Here is a 22,500-nt window from a genome sequence, read left to right as displayed (position 1 = left end):
TGACAACTGTTTCAACCGTTTTGCAGGTAAAGAATTATGCAATGAACTAATATCTAAATTCTATGGGGGCGAGACTATTCAATAGAGACCCGTTACAATACATTTTGATCAACATGACATAGGCAATTGATAATGTATGAAAGAGCAGAGAATTGTACATAATCATTTGCATGAATGTACCAAAGCATTTGCAACTTAGTGTTATAGTGTCCTCAATATTTCTCGCTCAGTTATACTGTCGTCATGACTCAATATTTCATACAGAAAACCCCAAAAAAGACAATTTCGGGAGAAATGGGATTTTAATCATCAATGACGGATGGGATGACGTCATGTTGGGCTGTAGACCCTGGACAGGTCATCAGTATGGAACTAGCCTCCATGTTTTCCTCATTAGAGGAGTGCAGGCCAGGTCCAACACCCACACACTGTCTTACCCGTCGACTCAGTGGTCTACTAACCAACATTTTAGGAGCGTTACGCGCGTACATGGTACGCGAGATACGCGCTTGGTGTGTTCGCGGCTTAAGGCCCCGTCCACACGAAGCCGATTTCATGGCGAAACCGCAAAGGTCTGGTACGGTTCGGCCTTCCGTCCACACGAAGCCGGCGAATCCGCTGACCGAAACCGCAAACTTCTGAAACCACCCTCGGAGGTGGTTTCAAATCTACCCGGTTTCGTTTTGGATTCGTGTGGACGCCTGAAACCGCCTGAAACCGTAAACCATGACGTCATCGCCCCACCCCTCGACCCTCTAGCCAATGACTGTTAAGCCCGCGGAGTCTCACCCTTTATGCGCATGCTCGCCTTTTCTTATTATTTATTTTTGTAGCAGAAGCAGCGCCCCTTATGGGCCTGGAATGTGTACTACAGCGTTTCCACAGATCTACCCGGTTTCGCTTGACTCCGTCTTTACGGAGATACTCCGAAACCGGATAGAATGAAACCGTAACGGTTTCGGCTTCGTGTGGACGGGGCCTTAAGCCATTCGAGCCTCTTGGACAGAGGGTATTTTAATACCAACCAATTGATGTTGAGGGAACCTCTGTAAAATGCTGTTGATATTGGGTTCCAGTGTGTGTGGGTGAGTGTCTGTGTGTGTGTGTGTGTGTGTGTGTGTGTGTGTGTGTGTGTGTGTGTGTGTGTGTGTGTGTGTGTGTGTGTGTGTGTGTGTGTGTGTGTGTGTGTGTGTGTGTGTGTGTGTGTGTGTGTGTGTGTGTGTGTGTGTTGTGTGTTGGTATGTCGTCTGAGGGTGCTGGCATGTGTGTGGCAAGGAACTGGATATGCATCAGAAATGCAGGCTAATTTGTCCGTAAGAATGCTTATGAAGAGGTGATAACTTGAAGTGATTGCAGCTACTGTTGGTAGGAAAAAGGGGGAGAGACAGAGAGAGTGACTAGAAGAGAGATACGTAAAGAGAGAGAGGGACAGTGAGAGAGACTAGGAGAGGGACAGAGAGAGGGACAGATGACCAGAGTTATATTTTGGTGGCAGTGGAAAGCTTTCATAATGCTTTGCATTGACAGGACCATTTTCTTTTGGTGCGTGGTGTAGACATAGAAATGTAAACGTAGATAACAGTTTTTAGATTTGATATGCGTCCGCGTGGTCGCCATATTGGGCCATCAATGGTCAAGAGTCAGAGAGAATAGAGTGTTCGGAAAAAGGCCTTTGGCTATACAGACAGACCAAACATTCAAAGCGGGTTTGTGGGACAGCTTTCCATAACTGAGGGCGATTTCTTTGTATTTTACTGTCATGTATGCAGCACTCCTACGTACACTTTTATTTCCTTACAAATATTTGTATTGCTTCCTAATGATTATCTTAAATCTAAATGTATTATTAAGTAAGCTTTTTTTCAGCAAACAATCTAAAATAAAATATGCCGTCCTTTTAAATTATTATCCACACATTATTACCGCCATTAAAATATTGAAGTACTCAAAGATTCTGAAATGTTTCAAGCAATCCTATTAATAAACACAATGGAAACTGATTTAGAAGAAGCAATTTACAAATATAACCACAAGCGGTGATTAACATGGTCCGAGCAAAAATAAAAATCAAGAACACACTAATGGAAGATACATAAATGTGACATATAATTATGAAGGAAAGATGTTTCACTAAATGCAATCCTGTGCCTCGGCTTTCAGGTGAGCTGCAGAGCAATGGCCGAATGTCAGGTTCAGCTTGTTCATAATGCTCTAATCTGGCTTCGTACTCTCAACCTCAGGATCACCTGTACAAGGCATTACCCCATTGAGCCACATATAAACCTGAACTGCAGCCTCATTCACATGGTCAAAATGTCTATTGATTGAAGCACACAACATCCAGAAAACTCCAAGCACACATTTCTCAAGTGAATTAAGGGCTTTCTTAAAAGAATATACCTGAAAAATCTTTGAAATTCTGAGGAAATTAAACATTTGTAGTCAAGAACACTAAGTGAGTTAATTATGAAGGAAAAATGGTAAATGAAGAAGTTTCCCTTAATGCCATACTGTGTCTTGGCAGTCAGATTCTTGGAAACTAATGAGCCGGAATGTTGATTGCCTGATGAATTTCAGGTGCTGTTCAATGTTGTGTTTGTTAAATGAGTGGGAATGACAGAATGCCATGTTCAGCTTGTTCATAATGCTCTAATCAGGATTCAAACTCTCAACCTAAGGATCACCAGTACAAGGCATTATCCCACTGAGACACTGACATTCCAGAAGTGCATGAAGCCTCATTCAAAAGGGGAAAAATGTCTATTGATAAGCACACAACATCAAAAAAACTCCAAGCACACATTTCACAAGAGAATTTCGGGCTTTCTTAAAAGAGTACAGATCTGAAAATTTGCACTGTTAATGGTATCCACCTAATGATAGCCGTATGGTAGTTAGGGAAAAGTAAAAAAAATTAGAGCAGAAGACCAGTTGGAAAAAGATGCATCTGATTTTAGAGATTAATATGATGAAAGAATTTTGAGTCCAGGTCAATCTGGTAAAGAGAAATAAGGCTATTTCATAATCTTTCAAAATAGCGCCGCCCTTGAGTGCAGTACCAAAATTTAGGTTTATGGGTAGTGTGGGGTATTGGTATCCACCTAATAATAGTTGTATGTTTTTTTATACAATAACAAAATGGTCATATAAGAATAATGGGCTAACTGCTCCAACTTTATTGGCCAATATTTCTCAAATGGAACTAAATAAAACAAATTATGTTTGATGATTTTTGTGAGGCTTGGTCTAAAGATCCCATGTGGCGATTTTGCAGGCCATGTTATCTCCCTGCAAAATCTCTGTCCACTCTCACCATTCACCTCAGAGCAACCCACAATATACTGTAGACCGACCATGACCATTTTAATTGACCTTTCGCTAAGCTCCACCCTTAGAACGCAGATGAGCCAATGACATTCAAGCCTTAACTATACTCTGATATCAGCTCGGACAACTCCCTTGAAAACAACAGGGAGGATGGCATAATATAAAAATGTAATGGTGGATTTATGTTGTTTGTGTAAAAAAATATAAACATGGTCAAACGATGTGCTCGGGGTACATGTAACACGGCGTGTCGTATCCCGAGAGGCTGCAGAGTGGGGTATATTTCTCTATATATCGCTATATATCTCTTTTCCCAAGCCACAACGGGACAATAAAAAGTGTGTAATACGGATCAGACTGTGTGGCAGGCCAGAAAACCAACTGAATTTAAGCTTGTCACCATCTGCATGTATTTTTTTATGTTTTGAATATACTCCACTCCTGTTTTATATTATATTGTCGGGCCTGACTCGGTGTCAGGTCAATTGAGTATAAATGCATCTATTTAATTTACAACCTTTTATATTAATAAATATAAAATAGAAAGTTTGAAGATAATATAATTAAATCGAACATATATATATATATATATATATATATAATGTGTGTATATATATATATATATATATATATATATATATATATATATGAATATATATATTAAACCTTTTATTTTTTGAACATTTCTACATTAAGTCAACATGTATTAGAAAAAACTTTCTTTAGCCGGGTTATTTGTAAGTCAGTGAATGTGTTAAAGTGACTAGGGATAAACGCGATATTAACTTAACGATGACCTCATTGTTTGTATAATATACTAATATACTTGCTAGCCTACATTATCTAGATGTAGCTTGCCATATTTATGTTACTAGCATAAAGCACTGGCTACAAGCTTCAGCTACATTCCAGAAGTAATTTTTAGATAGCCTTGTTTTTGTAAAGGGTTCCCTTAAGATGCTGGACAAAGGAAAGCTTCGGCCATAGCTGTCAGACGGAAGATCATAAGGATATCACAGTTCACTTTAGCTGTCATTTTGCATGACACAATTTTCGCATTATGACGTAGCATAGTGAAAGTGTTGTCAGATTATTTTAGCAACGCTAAAGTCCTCATGAAATCTACTTCACATCTCCCCTCAGGACGTTTTCCACTGATGTCAAGGACAAGAGATTAGGATTGCATTTTTTTTTTTGCTGCAACCCGGGTCAACTAGGAGATCAACACATGCTGTTGAGGCAAGTGATGATCATGGACTGCAAGGCCAGTAGAAAGCCCCTATTGCCTAGCCCATCAAGCAAAGATTGACACCAGCCACTTCAGGCTTTACTGGGGCATGTGTTAGAGGAACTGCATGAGCAAGATATCAAAGCACTGTGTGTGACAATGGATGGGAATGCAATGTCAGTATATGCAAGCTGGGACTGAAATCAACGGAGCCCTTTGAAAACATACAGTATGTTGCCCCCTTTGAGCGGAAAATGCTGGAATATAATATATATATATATGTGTATATATATATATATATATATATATATATATATATATATATATCATATAATCTATCTAAAATGTTCAGTTTTTCTGCTTTATTCAATTATTATGTAATTTGCTTAGATTGTTCCAACTGAGTAAGATTTTGTTTATTTGCTTTATGTGCTTTTAATGTATAATTTAATTTATTTAGAAGAATGTCCAAATAAACTACATCATCCCACGGAGTCATTTCTGCCACCTCATTGATATCTATCTCATTTGATGTCTGACTGGCATCTTATTTGCAAAACCCAAACAGATAGCATGCTTGGATGCAAACAGAAAATGGCCAGAAAAAGTTGAATCATAAATAACTAAGAGCATGTTTATTATGGCAGCATTAAGAGCAGGGATTTATAGCAAAGCTCTGTCATTTTTGAAATACTGTTTGTAAAAAAACAGAATTCTATCTAAGCACTGGGATGGGTAGGTCAGTTCTGCATTGGGCTATTTTATTTCATTCATATTTATTTTGTTTCCATTACAATGTATTAGATTAGGAACCAAACACTCAGAGTACCAATGACAATACATCAAAAATAGAGTAGTATTTAATACACTTCTGTATTTTAATATAAATGATTACAGTAAGAATTACTGTAATAATTAATAATTAATAAAGAAAATATGAATTTGAGTATGAATGAATACGAAATAAACCCCTTCCGTAGGGTTAGGGGGTTAAAGATATATAAAAATCTTGCAGTATCCGAAGCTTCTGAGCTTCAGTTGTCAATTTGGTTACTTCCCATTTGAAGGATTAAGGGGATGCTAGGGGATGCTAGAAAGTCTTTGATTGGTTTGCGGTAAAGTACCCCCTAGCCATTTATGAATCGTAAGTTTAGTTTTCATAAAAATATGATTGACTTGAGACTGCCAAGAAACGTGTTCAGAAAAAAACATTGTGTTTATATGGAAAAAAAAACTACTCTATCACTGAGAACTAAAGCTGATGCAGCCTTTGGTGTCCCTCTAAATTATGAATACAGACTTTCTCCTGTCTGATTAGACCACACAATATTAAATCTAACATTAGTATCTCATTGTAAAATATTTGACACCAGTTCTGACTAGTTTCTGCTCCCACGCGTAGATTAGTCGACAACGCCACAGTTTTATGTTTCTGAGATGATTCTGACCCTATAGGGGTGGGTTCAATACCATTCCGCCCACACCAATGTACACATATTTTTCCTGGATCCGATCAATCTCTAGTTACAAATTTGCAGTATTAAAAAATGATGTAACTATATACATAGTTAGAGTTGCATTTCAACATAAAAATAATTGTACCTAATTGCCCTGTTTCATTGCATCAAATGCGAAGGAGATGAATGCTACTCCCTCTCATTTAAAACAAGTGGATCAACATAACATATACAAGCTGCATCTTAGTCGTTCATATTAGTTAGATGTAACAATTAACAATGCTCAATTTGGCATCACTGCAGTTTTCAATGAGAGTAAATGTAATTTCTGTCCCCTCATGTGAAAGTAATATGTTTATATCTACATTATAGGGTATATTTTATATCATACCCTCATAGGGAAAATTATAAATTAGACTGAGGTAATGATGATAGAAGTATTTACAGTATTGAACAGTTTTACTAGTTTGATGTGATTTATTTTCAAATGTTGAACGTACTTATCCGTGACATACGCATAGACATTCTAGGCACATGCCTAAGGCCTGCCTGCCACTAAGGCGCCCAGATAGAGGATTAAGAACATAAACTGCCCACACAAAGTAAAGTTTAACATCAATTAAAAATATCTGATCTGATCAAAACTGTATTTCAATTTATTTATTTATTTTATCCCTAACATTTACATTTGTTATATTGTAATCCATCCATTCAATACGGCTCGGGCTATGTTATAAGTTTTAGAACGAAGGGGAATAAGGGATAATGGTATGGGTTGATACAATACAGAACTATCATGTAACTTCATGTGCAAATTACTGCTGGGTGGAAGATGAACTGAACTCAGTTCATGTTGCATTTCATCCGCTCCTCCACAAAGGGTTAACTCTCAAAAATCGAGGGCACAAATTTGATCACAAACGTGCAGTTGATCCAAGCAGCCCTTTCATTGGAAAGGAGAATATATTCATATCATATTGTAAGCATATTGAGCTGTGAATAGAGCACAGCTCTACTTTATGAACAATATTGCCGAATGTATGTTGTTGTTCACAAGAACCACAACAACTTAACGTTACCAGGTACCCACTGGGAAGTTATTTTAAATTTCTCATGATTATAACAAGCCACTTTTCATGAAAATCGGTTCAGAATTAATCAAGTTACAGTCCAGTTTTCAGGGAAGTCTCCATCTCCTAATACAAATTGTACTTTGATAATGAACCTTACTTGACAACTCCTACAGTCAAGTTCTACTCTAATCTGGCTGGCACACAGACGCTTCATGTACAGCACGTTCCTATAGCCATTGATGTGCCTACCCCGACTCTCAGGGATGGGTTCCAATCCCCCTGCAGGCAAATGTCACCCTGGTCACCTAAACACCAGCAACCTGAGACTCATTGAAAGCCCCATTCCTTGGATCAAAGTGGTAAATGGACACAACAATCAAATGATGAAAGACATCTGAAGTGGACAAATATTTATTATACGTTGGTGAATTGTTGTTAATGATCATGTCATTTCTAAATATGAAGTTATTTGAGACAGGCTTTCAGTACATGGAGGTCAGGAAAGGTCACCACTGCTGTGTAAGACAGAATGTGTGAGTTTGTATGTGTCTGTGTGCGTGCGTGCTTGGGTGTGTGTGTGTGTGTGTGTGTGTGTGTGTGTGTGTGTGTGTGTGTGTGTGTGTGTGTGTGTGTGTGTGTGTGTGTGTGTGTGCGTGTTGTTAGTTGGAAAGCTAACCAGGAACAAGCGCGCAGTTCTGGGAAATCCTCTGTGATGGATCTCATTTCCGCTTCATGTTGGAGTTCACTGTTTCAAAGATTAACATTAGTGTTAGAAAAGTGCATGGCTACAATGCTGAAATGTTAAGCAAGCACTTGCAATAAGTCAAAAATCGACAACTTTTCATACCTTGAGCAAAATCCTCAAACCCACGTTGCTATTGGTCTGTACTCACAAAACACCCATCACCGTTTTACATGGCCAGGCTCTTTTCGTGCAAAAGAAAAGCATGTGTTTGTGTCTGTATTTATGTGTGGTGTTGGCATGCGCCTTGATGCATGACAGTGTGTGTTTATCTATGTCGCTAATGGATTTTGTGCTGGCCTAAAGTTTGTTTGCTCTGAAACCCAATAGCAACGTCAGTTTATAAGGCCAGTCTTCAGAATAAAAGCGTGACTCATGACTCTGTCTGGCATGTCCGATGGTGACCAGACACCCATATCAGGTAGCCCATGGAGAGGGCGAGAGAGGTTGCGAGGGAAGGAGGGAGAAGAAGAGGGGGGAGAGGTTATGGTGCAGCTTGTTCCAGGCCTTTCTCTGCAGTGGGCCTTGACATCAGATGAGGTTACAGAAGACGGGAGATGGTGGAGATATATAACCTCAACATCTGGTTAGTAATGACCAAACCTCTCACACGCACACATAAGAAAACACAAGAGGAAACACTCACATGCATGGATGCACACAAGCATTCATGCACACACAAACATAAGAAAACACTCACACATATTCATGCACACACTGTGTCACCCTATAGGACTATAGTGCTGTGTCTAGCTCTGTGTCCTCCTTAACGCTATAGCACTATATCCTCCTTAACTCTATAGCTCTGTATCCTCCTTAACTCTATAGCTCTGTGTCCTCCTTAATGCTATAGCACTGTATCCTCCTTAACGCTATAGCTCTGTGTCCTCCTTAACTCTATACCTCTGTGTCCTCCTTAACTCTATAGCTCTGTCCTCCTTAACCCTCTGTGTCCTCCTTAACTCTATAGCTCAGTGTCTTCCTTAACTCTATAGCTCTGTGTCTTCCTTAACTCTATAGCTCTGTGTCTTCCTTAACTCTATAGCTCTGTGTCTTCCTTAACTCTATAGCTCTGTGTCCTCCTTAACTCTATAGCTCAGTGTCTTCCTTAACTCTATAGCTCTGTGTCTTCCTTAACTCTATAGCTCTGTGTCTTCCTTAACTCTATAGCTCTGTGTCTTCCTTAACTCTATAGCTCTGTGTCTTCCTTAACTCTATAGCTCTGTGTCTTCCTTAACTCTATAGCTCTGTGTCCTCCTTAACTCTATAGCTCTGTGTCTTCCTTAACTCTATAGCTCTGTCCTCCTTAACCCTCTGTGTCCTCCTTAACTCTATAGCTCTGTGTCTTCCTTAACTCTATAGCTCTGTGTCTTCCTTAACTCTATAGCTCTGTGTCTTCCTTAACTCTATAGCTCTGTGTCTTCCTTAACTCTATAGCTCTGTGTCTTCCTTAACTCTATAGCTCTGTGTCTTCCTTAACTCTATAGCTCTGTGTCTTCCTTAACTCTATAGCTCTGTGTCTTCCTTAACTCTATAGCTCTGTGTCTTCCTTAACACTATAGCTCTGTGTCTTCCTTAACTCTATAGCTCAGTGTCTTCCTTAACTCTATAGCTCTGTGTCATCCTTAACTCTATAGCTCTGTGTCTTCCTTAACTCTATCGCTCTGTGTCTACCTCTGTGTCTTCCTTAACTCTATAGCTCTGTGTCTTCCTTAACTCTATAGCTCTGTATCTACCTCTGTGTCTTCCTTAACTCTATAGCTCTGTCTTCCTCTATGTCTCCATATAGCCTACCTTCCTGTGGCTCTGTGGACTTTTAATTGGGAAACTCAAAACCTCCGCTCTTTGAACAGGCCAAAGAAAAGCACGACAAATTGGGATCAACAAGGAACGAGGGACATGACAAACACAACAAACCGACATGGGAACAAAATAAGTGAACATGTATACATGGGGAAGACTTATGAGGGAATGAGGTGCAGGTGGGAAGATTAACAAGGACGCAGCGGGGAGGGGAATGCATTTATTGGACAAGTCAAAGGACATCTGGCGGATGGGGAGGACAAACACTAGACAACAAACGGAATAGTTAGATCATCACAGTATTTCTATAGTTCTGTCTATGGCTCTATAGCTCTGTTTCTATAGCTATTTAGTATACGCTACACGTGAACCTCCTAAGATGGCGCAATTTGATTGGTTCGCTATGTCGGGATATCGGGCAATATCCCATGATTGAGATCTCAAACCAGGGAAATTATTTCATCGCAAAATGTGAGCGTGACGGTCGTCTCCTCATGCTAATATAATGAAAAAAGACACAGAGCTCTATAGCTCTGTCTATAGCTCTATATCTCTGTGTCTCCATATAGCTCTATAGATCTGTGTCTATAGCTCTATAGATCTGTGTCGATTACTCTACAGCTCTGTGTCTACTGCTCTGCTTCCTTTAATTCTGTGTCTCCCTATAGCTCTGTGACTATAGCTTTATAGCTCTGTGTCTACCTTTAGCTCTATAGCTCTGCATCTCCATTTATCTCGATAGCTCTGAGTCTATTGCTCTATAGCTCTGTGTCTATAGCCCTATAGCACTGTGTCGATAACTCTATAGCTCTGTCTTCCTTTAATTCTGTGTCTCCCTATAGCTCTGTTTCTTTAGCTTTATAGCCCTGTGTCTCCCTTTAGCTCTATAGCTCTGCGTCTGCGTCTATCTATAGCTCTGTGTCTCCCTATAGCTCTGTGTCTGTAGCTTCATAGCTCTGTGTCTATAGCTGTATGTGTCTCCCTATAGCTCTGTGTCTACCTATAGCTCTGTGTCCAACATATAGCTATATAGCTCTGTTTCTATCTCTAGATCTGTGTCTATAGCTCAAGAGCTCTGTCTACCTATAGCTCTATAGCTATGGGTCTCCATATAGCTACAGAGCTTAAGGGAGACAGAGCCATAGAGCTATGAGAAATGCCCCAAATGTCCTTATATATCACCCTATAACCCTTCCACTAGGTCAGGGCTCATTATTTTGTTTTGAGGCACTAGTCGGAGCCCTATCCAGTCGTAGAGTCCTGCGGGTCAGCCCGTGGCAGAAACATCTAAGGAAATTTCAATGATGCTATAGGTGGACATTCAATGTGGAAGATGAATCATGGACTTCTTTATTAAATAACTCTGGTATTGTTCATCCTTCAGTGTGGACACAGCACAGACATTCATGTGTTTAGGTTTAGGTGTCCAGAAAAGGAAACACTAGACAATGATTTGTTTTGTAAAAGAAGCAATGTATCACCCCATACCCTGGATCCAAACGTATTTTTGTACTGTACTTTGTACTTTCCAGTAATATAATACTATGGTAGATGAAGTAGAGGAAGAGGAAACAGCTTACATGTCCTATCTGGGTGGGCAGGTGTGTGTCAGTCACAGCATTCTGCATAAACACATATAATGGGCTCTCTGATCATATTGTGTTTTGGACAGAGCTCAATCTCACTGTTTAGATATTAGCCATTACATTTCAGGAAAGAAAAACAAAAAGGAGGAAATGTGTGCAAAAGGTGCTCTCCCAAATTCATGAGAAAATTGTGTCCAAAATATTGAAGGTCAGGTTACACTGAAGGAGGAGCAAGGAAGTGGGGGTTTGGATGTCAGAGTGCAGAGAGGCAGAGCATCATGGGGGAGAAACAGAAGACAGATGATAAAGTAAGGGGAAGGAGAAGCTCTGTGGCAACATGATATAAAGCAGTAAACAAGATGAACATTCTTTATCAACACATCTTGTCCGAAGGTTTACTGAATGGATATAGTTTTACTGAATGGTGAATTTTCAAATCCAGAAATACTATTGAATAGAAATATAGGACTGGTCACGCTATCTCTCTACTGAAATCAATATATCTCTCCTCAAATCAATTGGTGATCATAGTTTGAATTATGGTCATATTATGATAACTTTTGTTATTGTATTGATTCTTTTTATTATTTTTATTATTCCGGATTGGTAATGCATATTGCTCATCCCTTGATTGCGCTTAATATTTTTGGTACCATTTCGCCCATAGAGGGTGCTGTAATTGGCAGTAATGTAAAGACGGGATAACATTTCTGAAACTTGGTACACACGCATTAATTGACATGCTGAAAAGGTTTCCTCTTGGACCCATGATGTACGTCTTGATAGATTTCTCTGTACAGTGAACGTTATGAGAAAACTTCAAATATCACTACCAGACCAAATGACCCATCATTTGATACAGACGCTCTATGGACGAATATGGACAAAATGTGGGATGAGGGATTTTTGATTGCTCAAAATTTTTAATGCAAAATCGAAAGAGGTAATTTGCATACATTAGTCAATCAATCACAAGTCAGCTTCAGAAGGTGCCAGCAACTGGAAACTTGCGATGCCCATATGGGACGTCCCCATAAACAAGTGCAGATCGTTTTGTGTTGAAAGCTTGATAGATGACGTGGCAGTGTCAATTACAATAGGTTGTCAGTTAAACAATAGGCCCAACATTGCCTGCAGGGGGGGGGCAAAAAAACACAAATAAATAGCATCTATTAGCATTTTACCTGTGTGTGTGTGTGTGTGTGTGTGTGTGTGTGTGTGTGTGTGTGTGTGTGTGTGTGTGTGTGTGTGTGTGTGTGTGTGTGTGTGTGTGCGTGTGTGTGTGCGTGTGTGTGTGTGTGTGTGTGTGTGTGTGTGTGTGTGTGTGTGTGTGTGTGTTTGGGGTTAAAAAAACCTTGTGCTGAAGAGCAGCGATGCACCCTGTCGGAGGCGTAGCTTCGTCTAGGAGTAATGACATGTCCCGCCAATCACTTGAACAGGGCGGTCACAGGAGTTGGTGGAGCGTGGCGGACGGGAAAACCTTTGGTGGCGATGACGAGCAATCCTAGTTTGTATTGTTTTTGGCTTCTAATTTGCTGATGTTTATAGCGGTCAAGATAAGGACCACCACCGCTTTTCTTCATCACTAAATCTACTGAAATACTAAATGATTAAACTAAAGATGAGTTCATCTTATTCGATAAGAGTCCCTCTCCCCCACCCAGCCTTCATCTCTCTCTATATAATCATTGTATCTATTTCCTCCGCCAAATCCAGCCATATTCTGGCATTGGACGCTGTCTGACAAAAATAAAACACACATACAAAAAAAAGATGATGGATTGTTTTACGATCTGAGGAAGATACCAAAGGATCGGGTAGAACCGAAAACTTTCCCGCAAAGCAGTCCGTAGTGGGTGGGTGGGAGGCAGGGGTATTGTGTGTGTGTGTGTGTGTGTGTGTGTGTGTGTGTGTGTGTGTGTGTGTGTGTGTGTGTGTGTGTGTGTGTGTGTGTGTGTGTGTGTGTGTGTGTGTGTGTTTGTGTGTGTGTGTGTGTGTGTGTGTGTGTGTGTGTGTGTGTGTGTGTGTGTGTGTGTGTGTGTGTGTGATGAAGCCATTGGGGGGCGATATAAGAGGAGGAGCTGTCGCTGGAGGACACAGGGTTCACGTGGAGAGAGCAGCATCGGCGTCTTCGGTGGGAAAACACGCTGTGGGTGTGTGTTTGTGTGTGTGTGTGTGTGTTTGTGTGTGTGTGTGTGTGTGTGTGTGTGTGTGTGTGTGTGTGTGTGTGTGTGTGTGTGTGCGTGTGTGTGTGTGTGTGTGTGTGTGTGTGTGTGTTTATTCAACCCCAATGCTCATTCCAGGTAAGGAGCTTTTGAAAACATAGATGAGCACACGTGGTTTGGTGGTACTGGAACATATTATCACACATTATTCCCCTTCTTTTCTGTGTGTTCTGGGGGGTCCAGTATGAGATAAACGTGTCAATCTGTTTTATCTCTGGAAGTTGTGAATTCTTCTTCACATCTTTCCTTGACCTCAGGACGTTTTCCATCGAGGTGAATCAAATTATCAATTTGCCTCTTTCCATATATCCTAACCCGTATTTAGAAGGTTTTAATTTTCAGGGGTAGCAGCGTTCAAAATATCAATTATGAAATTAAAAGGCACATTTCTCAATATAAATCTTGTCAAAACACATTTTAATGTCAAATCTATATATTAAAATTAGGATTTTCAACTGTCAATAAAAAGAATGTCATTGCATTTATTCGACAGAAAGAAACGTAGGCTGTTGGTCGTCGTCTTTTTACTAAGGAAGGTTCCAGACTGAGAGGAATGGCCCATATCGCGATTCCTTTCCATGGAGCACAATGCATTCAGCAGCAGGAACCCTAATGACAGGGGCCAGTCCAGGGGACAGGGGCCAGTCCAGGGGACAGGGGCCGGTCCAGGGGACGGGGGCCGGTCCAGGGGACGGGGGCCGGTCCAGGGGACGGGGGCCGGTCCAGGGGTCGGGGGCCGGTCCAGGGGACGGGTGGCGGTCCAGGGGACGGGGGCCGGTCCAGGGGTCGGGGGCCGGTCCAGGGGACGGGGGCCGGTCCAGGGGTCGGGGGCCGGTCCAGGGGACGGGTGGCGGTCCAGGGGACGGGGGCCGGTCCAGGGGTCGGGGGCCGGTCCAGGGGACGGGGGCCGGTCCAGGGGACGGGGGCCGGTCCAGGAGTCGGGGGCCGGTCCAGGGGTCGGTCCAGGGGAAGGGGGCTAGTTGGGTATGGGAGTCCCTGTTGAAGAACAATGTACCCAAGATGGACTACTAAAGCACATCTTGTGCATTATTTACAGGCCTATGTATGGCCTGTATGTTAGATCTTAATGATAGGAGTGTGGTGCTTCGCGAATAACGAAACCTGTGAGATGTGAGAAGGTAACTTGTGCTTTGGCTAACTGGATAGCTGCCACCCAATTAGCATAGTAGAAGACAATGGACAGAGATAAATCCTTCAAATTGCATCCGGAGACATCTTATTTCTATTATCAACCCTCCAGAGGAACATCTGTGTAAAGAATACACACTTAGTATGAAGGCGGAAGGGCAGGTGGATGAACCCACGCAGGATGAAACGATAGGATTTAATTTAAATACTTCATTTGTGCTGATTCTACATGAATTCCATAATTTGACTTTTAAATATACATTATTTCATGCTTGAAACTTAAAAAGAAAAAAGCGAATATGCATGATGAATCGAAGCCTAATGACAGCAAATCGTGACATTAATTAGTTAATATATATATTAGAGCGGCGTTACGGCGTTAAATTTTTTATCGCGCGATTAACGCAATTATTTTATAAAAAAAAAAAAAAAAAACTTTTTTTTTTTTTTTTCTTTGGCTCAAAACAAAGAAGCAGTAGCCTGACTGCTATGTTCAAATGACATTTGTTCAAAGCAGTCGTTTAATTGCACTATAGGCTCTTTTTTTGTATCGTCCTGTTTTGATCAGTGTATATGCCAATGTTGTTATCATTAAAAATCATTTGCACAAGGCAAGCCGATGCACTTCACCATGTTGATAAGAGAATTAAAATGAGAAGAATTATGGGACAAAAAAATCAAGGGATATTTAGCATAGAAAAATAATTTGCGATTAATCGCGATTAATTAGAGTTAACTATGACATTAATGCGATTAATCACGATTAAATATTTTAATCGCTTGACAGCTCTAATATATATATATCCGATTGACCCCAAGAACCCTACTTTATATATATATATATATTTTTTTTTTTTATTGTATTTGACTTCTTTTACCCCCATATTCTGTCATTAGAGAAAATTCACACAACAACAGAAGCAAACATACAAACAAAGACACAGACTTGTGTTTTTATCTTCTGTTACATACAGTAATATTCATTATTTTCATGTATTGCTGCTCATGAATTAAGACAGATGGCAGGTTGCAGCCTCTGCGCCTCTCTTGGCTCCAGTCACCCATCTCTTTACTTGGCACCAGAGGCGCCGCATCCCATTAGGCGTACCAGGCAACTGCCTGGGGCCCCGCAATTGTTTGGGGGCCCCGGGCCTCGGGAGGAGCCAAAAAAAAAAAAAAAATCCCCCCCCCCCCCCGTCAACAATCGCTCCATACACCCCCCCCCCCCAATCCTCTGCCTAGGGCCCCCACACTACCTAGAATCGCCCCTGCTTGGCACAAGCGCTCATCACACCTTGTGCAATGGAGCTTGTGCATCGTTCTTCTTGCTTTGTTCCCTTAAATGTGTCAACAAGAAGGTGTATTTGTCATAGTTCAAGCGTTAACAATATTCAGCATTGAAGGCAATAAATTAGATGAAAAAACAATCATCAATGATTATATTTCCTAGAATAATTTTGTCAGCCTGTTCTCAAACCTAAACGACAGAATATGTTGTTTGCATAGGTTGTCCAAAAGGACCAATGTAAAAGTTTTAGCCCTCAATCAATTGTCTGAATGAACACCAATACGTCACAGAGGTCAAAGTTCTGTCTTTCCAAAAAGACTTTGAGTAATGCAACATTTTAAGACAGTTTCAGCATTCAAATGCATTATCCTAATATTTCTAGTTCTAAATGTGGATTTCTGTCGTAATCTTCATTCAGTGAATGTATATTATGTTTGCTATGTTTGATTAGGCAACGTCTTCTATCGTTGCCGTGGTGGTTCATATGGACGCTGCTATCCCTGAATCCACTCAGCTTTCATGTTGTTAGAATCAACGTACTTTTGCTGTTAAGTCATCTGAGCTGTTAGCCTGGCTCCGCCCGCCTAAGTACTTCCGCTCAATTTTGATTTCCCTTCATGAACTAGGAGAGTCTGGTAGGACCTGACTACTGAGCTGTTGGGTTCAGTGCAATTTTATGTAACTTAAAATTCAAGTGACCCAGGGATGACATTTATTCTTCTTTTATTCTTCTCATAGGCCGACATATATACATTTTGTTCGACTAGATAATCATGACACATTAATACCGCTGTTGGATGATCTTTCAATAAAAACTCTTATTTCCCAAAGACCCAGGAAGACATTAATTCTTCTTCTTTTGGACAGACTAGGATGACTTGTTTCTGTGGGGCAAAATGGAAGTTCATGTTTGCTTATATCATAAATATATTTTTATATATAAATTTTGTTTATCAAGATAATCGTGACAAAGTACGCCAGTAGGATCTTCCTATCTCCAAGACCACCTTTCACACCACATTTTGATTGACTGCGTCTCATGGGCAACTCTTCAAAGAGGACCTGTCAGAAAAACCTCCCACCTTGGCCGACTTTTTTTCTGCAAGCACCAGAAATACTTATCTTAGACATGTCATTCCTGGGGCCCAGGGCAACGTTAGTATGAATTTTGGTATCTCTTCAAATCTTGAAAGGGCACCAAAAGGGGTGTGACTTCCAACCTCAGAGTAAATAGAGTAGTTTCCCCAATTCCGGTGGGATGGAGATGTAAGCTTGTGCCTTAAGGTGTGTAAAGACCACTTGTTTGTGGACAAGTTATCCGTATAAATGGGGTCTGTGCCATGCCCCTTATAAGATATAAAAAAGTTCCTGTGCATTTCGCTCATAACTTTTTTTAGGAGATGATGGTCTGATTCTCAGATATGTGTGCTGGATCTGGGATGAATCTCAGCTCAAAATCTCAGAAGTAGGCCGCTGGGTGAGAGGTCACGAGTCAGAGTATTTTCTAAGGCTTTTTTTTGTTACGTCCTGTAGTGTCCTGTCCTCTAGAGGCCCAGAATGTATAATCGTACTTGTTCTTGAGACTCTCTCTCCCATAAAAGGGATCCCAGGTCTCTTGCTCACTCCCAAGTGTCCTTGCCTCATTGGTCACCTTATTATTAGGTGAGTGCTGCATGCAGCACTGAACTATTGTTCTTCATAAGTTTTATTCTTTCTTTCTTTCTTTCTTTCTTTCTTTCTTTCTTTCTTTCTTTCTTTCTTTCTTTCTTTCTTTCTTTCTTTCTTTATTATTCTCTACAAACTTTGGGACCTATCTCCTTCCTCAATTTTTCACCTAGAGACTCCATTCAAATTTTAAAATATTCAGAATAGCTTGGAATCGCGCGCTTCTTTTCAGATTTTTGTAATATTTCATACTTTTTAAGATATTCTACTTTCAAAATATTATATCTTTTTTAACATGGGAGTTAATGGGAGGACGGCACAGCCGTCCTCCCATTAACTGGTACTTCAACTGTTTAAGACGTAACTAAATCAATTTTCAACCATTTATCTTCACACAGTTTTAGTTTCAAACCGTCATATTCTACAGTGGGTCCCATTGAAGCCGTCTGCCCATTCTGACACTTAAATTACTTTTTATTTTGTTGAAAATCTTTATTAGGTATTCACAGTGTATCTGTGGATACTGTTATTAATTGTTATTGATGGTTTACACTGAATCTTTAATTTAATTTCAATTTATGCCATGTTATTCATGCACAAACACTTGATTTGAACCTCACCTGACCCAGTCAAATTGCCTGATAAATTCTAGATATTAGAAATAAGGGGAAGCAATGCAATGCATACATTGACGCTATTTTGCAGATTAAAGATCATTATGTGCATCGATTATATTTAGATCAAATTAAATCTCATCGACATGCCTTACTGCATGATTAAGTCTGACTTTTCATTGTTTGACCCATCACTAAAAGGAAATTATTATATATTGGAAATGTATATATATTAAAGAAATCGGCATAAAAACAAGAACTACGACATTTAGGGGATTTTGCAGAAAGCACACACGTCACACACACACACGTCACACACACACACACGCACACACACACACACACACACACACACACACACACACACACACACACACACACATACACACACAAACACAGGTGGATGTTATCGGCATGATCAGGTATGTATGGGAAAAATGACACACAGACTCACTTGCCCTCAAGATAAGGAGGTACACGATTCCAGCTTTCTACTGCACTAGTATCCAGTTACTAATGCTCCGCCATCGGCACACACACACACACACGGACACACATACACACACTCACTAACACACACTCTCACACACACACACGCACACACACACACACACACACACACACACACACACACACACACACACACACACACACACACACACACACACACACACACACTCACACACACACACACACACACACACACACACACACACACACACACACACACACACACACACACACGCTCACTAACACAACAGCTCGGAGGCACAGAAACATACACTTCCCATTTGGGCTCCAGTATTCCAGTTTCTCACCCTTTTCAGTGTCTCCGAATTGGCGGTCCCCGCTCCTCCACGCTCTGACCCATTTACAGCCCTTCCTCTTGTCAAAACCACAACACGGCCTAAGAGTCAACACTGGCTCTGTGTTGATACAAGACCATCTGTTTCATGTGTAATTCCATACATTTAGAAGGCCTCAATGTTTTGTGGTCTGAATGAGCGTCAATAATTAATATATCAAACCAAAAGAGAGAAAGGCAGACGGACAGACCGCCTGAGGTTCAGACAGACAGACGTCTTAAGGGCATAGTAAAGAGGATGCAGGTGCAGCCTTCATGACTCAAGGCTTCCCTCTATCCCTCTCTCTCTCTCTCTCTGTCTCTCTCTCTCTCTGTCTCTCTCTCTCTCTCTCTCTCTCTCTCTCTCTCTCTCTCTCTCTCTCTCTGTCTCTCTCTCTCTCTCTCTCTCTCTCTCTCTCTATCTCTCTCTCTCTGTCTCTCTCTCTCTCTCTCTCTCTCTCTCTCTCTCTCTCTCTCTCTCTCTCTCTCTCTCTCTCTCTCTCTCTCTCTCTCTCTCTCTCTCTCTCATTCTCATTCTGCCTCTCTTTTTTACCTTAATTTCCCTCCCTTTAGTAACAGGTGTGTCTTTGGCCCTCAAGGCCAGGTTTAAGGGTCACAGGTAATATGCTGGGTATGTGACAGAAAGGTCATGTGAAAGTGTCTCAGAATAATCAAGCATTTCCTGACTGCTGGGATGACTTCTCCTGCATCGTCGATTGCCTGCCTTCCACTGTAGATTTATATGGTCTTTCAGCGGCCCCCCAAAGCTTGAATAACATTAAGTTGATGGTTACTATCAAGTCATACAATATATTTCTCATCCGAAGCATCATCATTATGAATATTACTCTTCCATTACTTAAATATTCAATCCATAATACAGAGCATCTTAATTTAACTTAGATACCATAAGATATTTTAGAGGGAATGGCCCATTATTATTTATTTTTATTTAATACAATTACTACATTTTGAAGTTCTGATAATGAAATGTAAAATGAACACCCTCTGGTGTAACATTCCCCCACAACTGAAAACTCGGTTAATTCCCCTATCTGTCTGTCCCTCTCCCCAGTCAGAGTACTAGTCACTCGACCATATGTCAACAGAGAACAGCAGACCCCGGAGAACACATCAGCATGTCACGCTGGAAATAAACTTTACAGCAAGCACACACATACAAACACACACACACACACACACACACACACACACACACACACACACACACACACACACACACACACACACACACACACACACACACACACACACACACACACACACAGACAGACATTCACACCCAAGCAAACTCTCACATATATACATTCTGTGACCTGTCTTATAGGACTATGGAGAGAAGCCAATTTTGAAAGAGCATTTTATGCATACCGATCATGTCACTCAAAACCTGCTATTTCCCCTTTAGGACTGTGGGAGCTGTCCAGCCAGCCAGTTAAAGTGTTTGTGTAGTGCATAAGAGCATAAGTGCATGCGCATGCATGTGTGTGAACTGTCAATAGGTTATTCTGACGCTTACTACTTTGTGTTCGCATGTCAAGACTCTGATGTGTGTGTGTGTGTGTGTGTGTGTGTGTGTGTGTGTGTGTGTGTGTGTGTGTGTGTGTGTGTGTGTGTGTGTGTGTGTGTGTGTGTGAGCGTGCGTGCGTGTGTGTGTGTGCATGTGTGTGTGCACACGCATGTGTGTGTGTGCGTATACGTGTGCGTATGTGAAGGCTTCTAAAAACATGTGAGGAACCAGTGGGTTTAGCATGATGAAGTGCTCTAAACCAGGAGAGATTATATGTGTCAACAGCAGTAAGTCTCAGGGCGCGTGGACTTCAACTGGTCCAGGTAAAAACATGTGCAAACATGACACTTGAATGCAACTAAATACAATTACAAAAGCATAAGGGCTCTCTTCAGGGTATCTATCTTCATATATTGTCATGAGCTGTGTGCCCACGTGACCTAAATGTTCAGCACATCCAATCTTAAATTGGTGTAGGGGTGTGTGTGTGCGCACACAGCCTATGCACACAATTCGTGCATGTGTGTGTGTGTGTCTCTTCTCCATAAGTGACAAAGGAGTCATGGAAAGTTCAACCAAGTGTCTGCCAGGACTTTCATGTCTCAACATCATTTTACAGGAAGGTTAAAACACAAACAGGCACACACTCACACGCAAGGGCCTTCAAACAGAGAACAATACCCTGGAAAACACTACAGGCTTCATCTGCCAGAAAAGAACAGTGTTCAATACACTGTGAATTTGGGCGGTATATTGAACACTGTTGAACACAATACACTGTAGAGGGGAACAGTGGTTGAAATGCACAGACCATGGGACACAGAGATGAGCTTGGAGGGATTGATCTTTGAATGTTTGTACCTTTTTTTTTATTGCTAACCGAATATTGTGTCAAACAAATGGGATGAATTAAGAGGCAATCTGTTGCATAATTCTGGTTTATGGACCAACTGCAAGTTTACTGTGGCTGCTGCAGACCGCTGATCCAAATCCGACAACGCTGCACGACAGTCATTCCTTGTCCATGCTTGTTTCGTGGCTTTGAATTTGGGCGGTAAAAGGTTACACATCAGAATAATCCCAACAACAAACCTCTCTCTGAATATCCGTGAAGGTTGGTGGAATTCCCCTTGTGAAAGGTGAGAGTGGCCGGTCTCTAGCTGTAGCAAGGGTGTCAGTCCTCTCTGCAGTCCCATCAAAGCCCCATTATTTAGTGGGAAAAGGCTCCAGTTTCCTACTCGCCCAAACCTATATGGTGGAACTGAGAAGTTGACCCAGGCCTGAGAGGTGCTAAGTGAGTAAGGGGCCTCCCCAGGAGCATGGGGAGTGGGTGGAGGGACTAGCCCAACAAATGCCTCCCTCACTGGGGAGAAGAAGAATGTCTGATAGGCGGAAAGGATCTCTTCAAGGATCAATTACTGTGTGTGTGTGTGTGTGTGTGTGTGTGTGTGTGTGTGTGTGTGTGTGTGTGTGTGTGTGTGTGTGTGTGTGTGTGTGTGTGTGTGTGTGCGTGTAAGTGTGTTTTTGTGTGTGTAAACGTGTGTAGATATGTTCACACAGTGCCCCCATTAGGGGGATCGTCGAGAGAAGAACAGTAAACAGCGCTATGTTCTCTGTCATCTGTTGACACACACGCACACACGCACGCACACACGCACACACACTCAAACATACACGTCTTTGAATACACATAAAAATTTCTGCATATGTAATGACACACAAGTATCCCCACTTACTCACAAAGGCATTATCGTTATATATATATATGTATATTCAATTAAGGAAACAAGCGCATTCAATTATTGTGATTATTGATCCTCAAATTAAGATTAATTCCCATTTTACATTGGTCTAATTAAAGTTCTGAGGCTATTAAAACACAAATACACACATAGCACAGACAAAAATGCTTTGCTCCAAAGATGACTGGTAGGAGAAAAAGGGCAGGAGTAGTGACAGAGGAGGGGA

The 22,500-nt window shown here is 41.1% G+C and overlaps 1 pseudogene; it reads right to left on the bottom strand.

The window, feature by feature from the left end:
• The window catches only part of LOC115560383 (uncharacterized), a 75,586-nt pseudogene extending 59,679 nt beyond the window's left edge, over window positions 1–15,907 (bottom strand).
• Window positions 15,908–22,500: the final 6,593 nt, after the last annotated feature.

This window comes from Gadus morhua, chromosome 15 (assembly GCF_902167405.1).
Source record: "Gadus morhua chromosome 15, gadMor3.0, whole genome shotgun sequence".
Classification (NCBI taxonomy): Eukaryota; Metazoa; Chordata; class Actinopteri; order Gadiformes; family Gadidae; genus Gadus; species Gadus morhua.
Note: the sequence above shows the minus strand (reverse complement) of the source record. Positions and strands in the feature narration are given on the sequence as shown.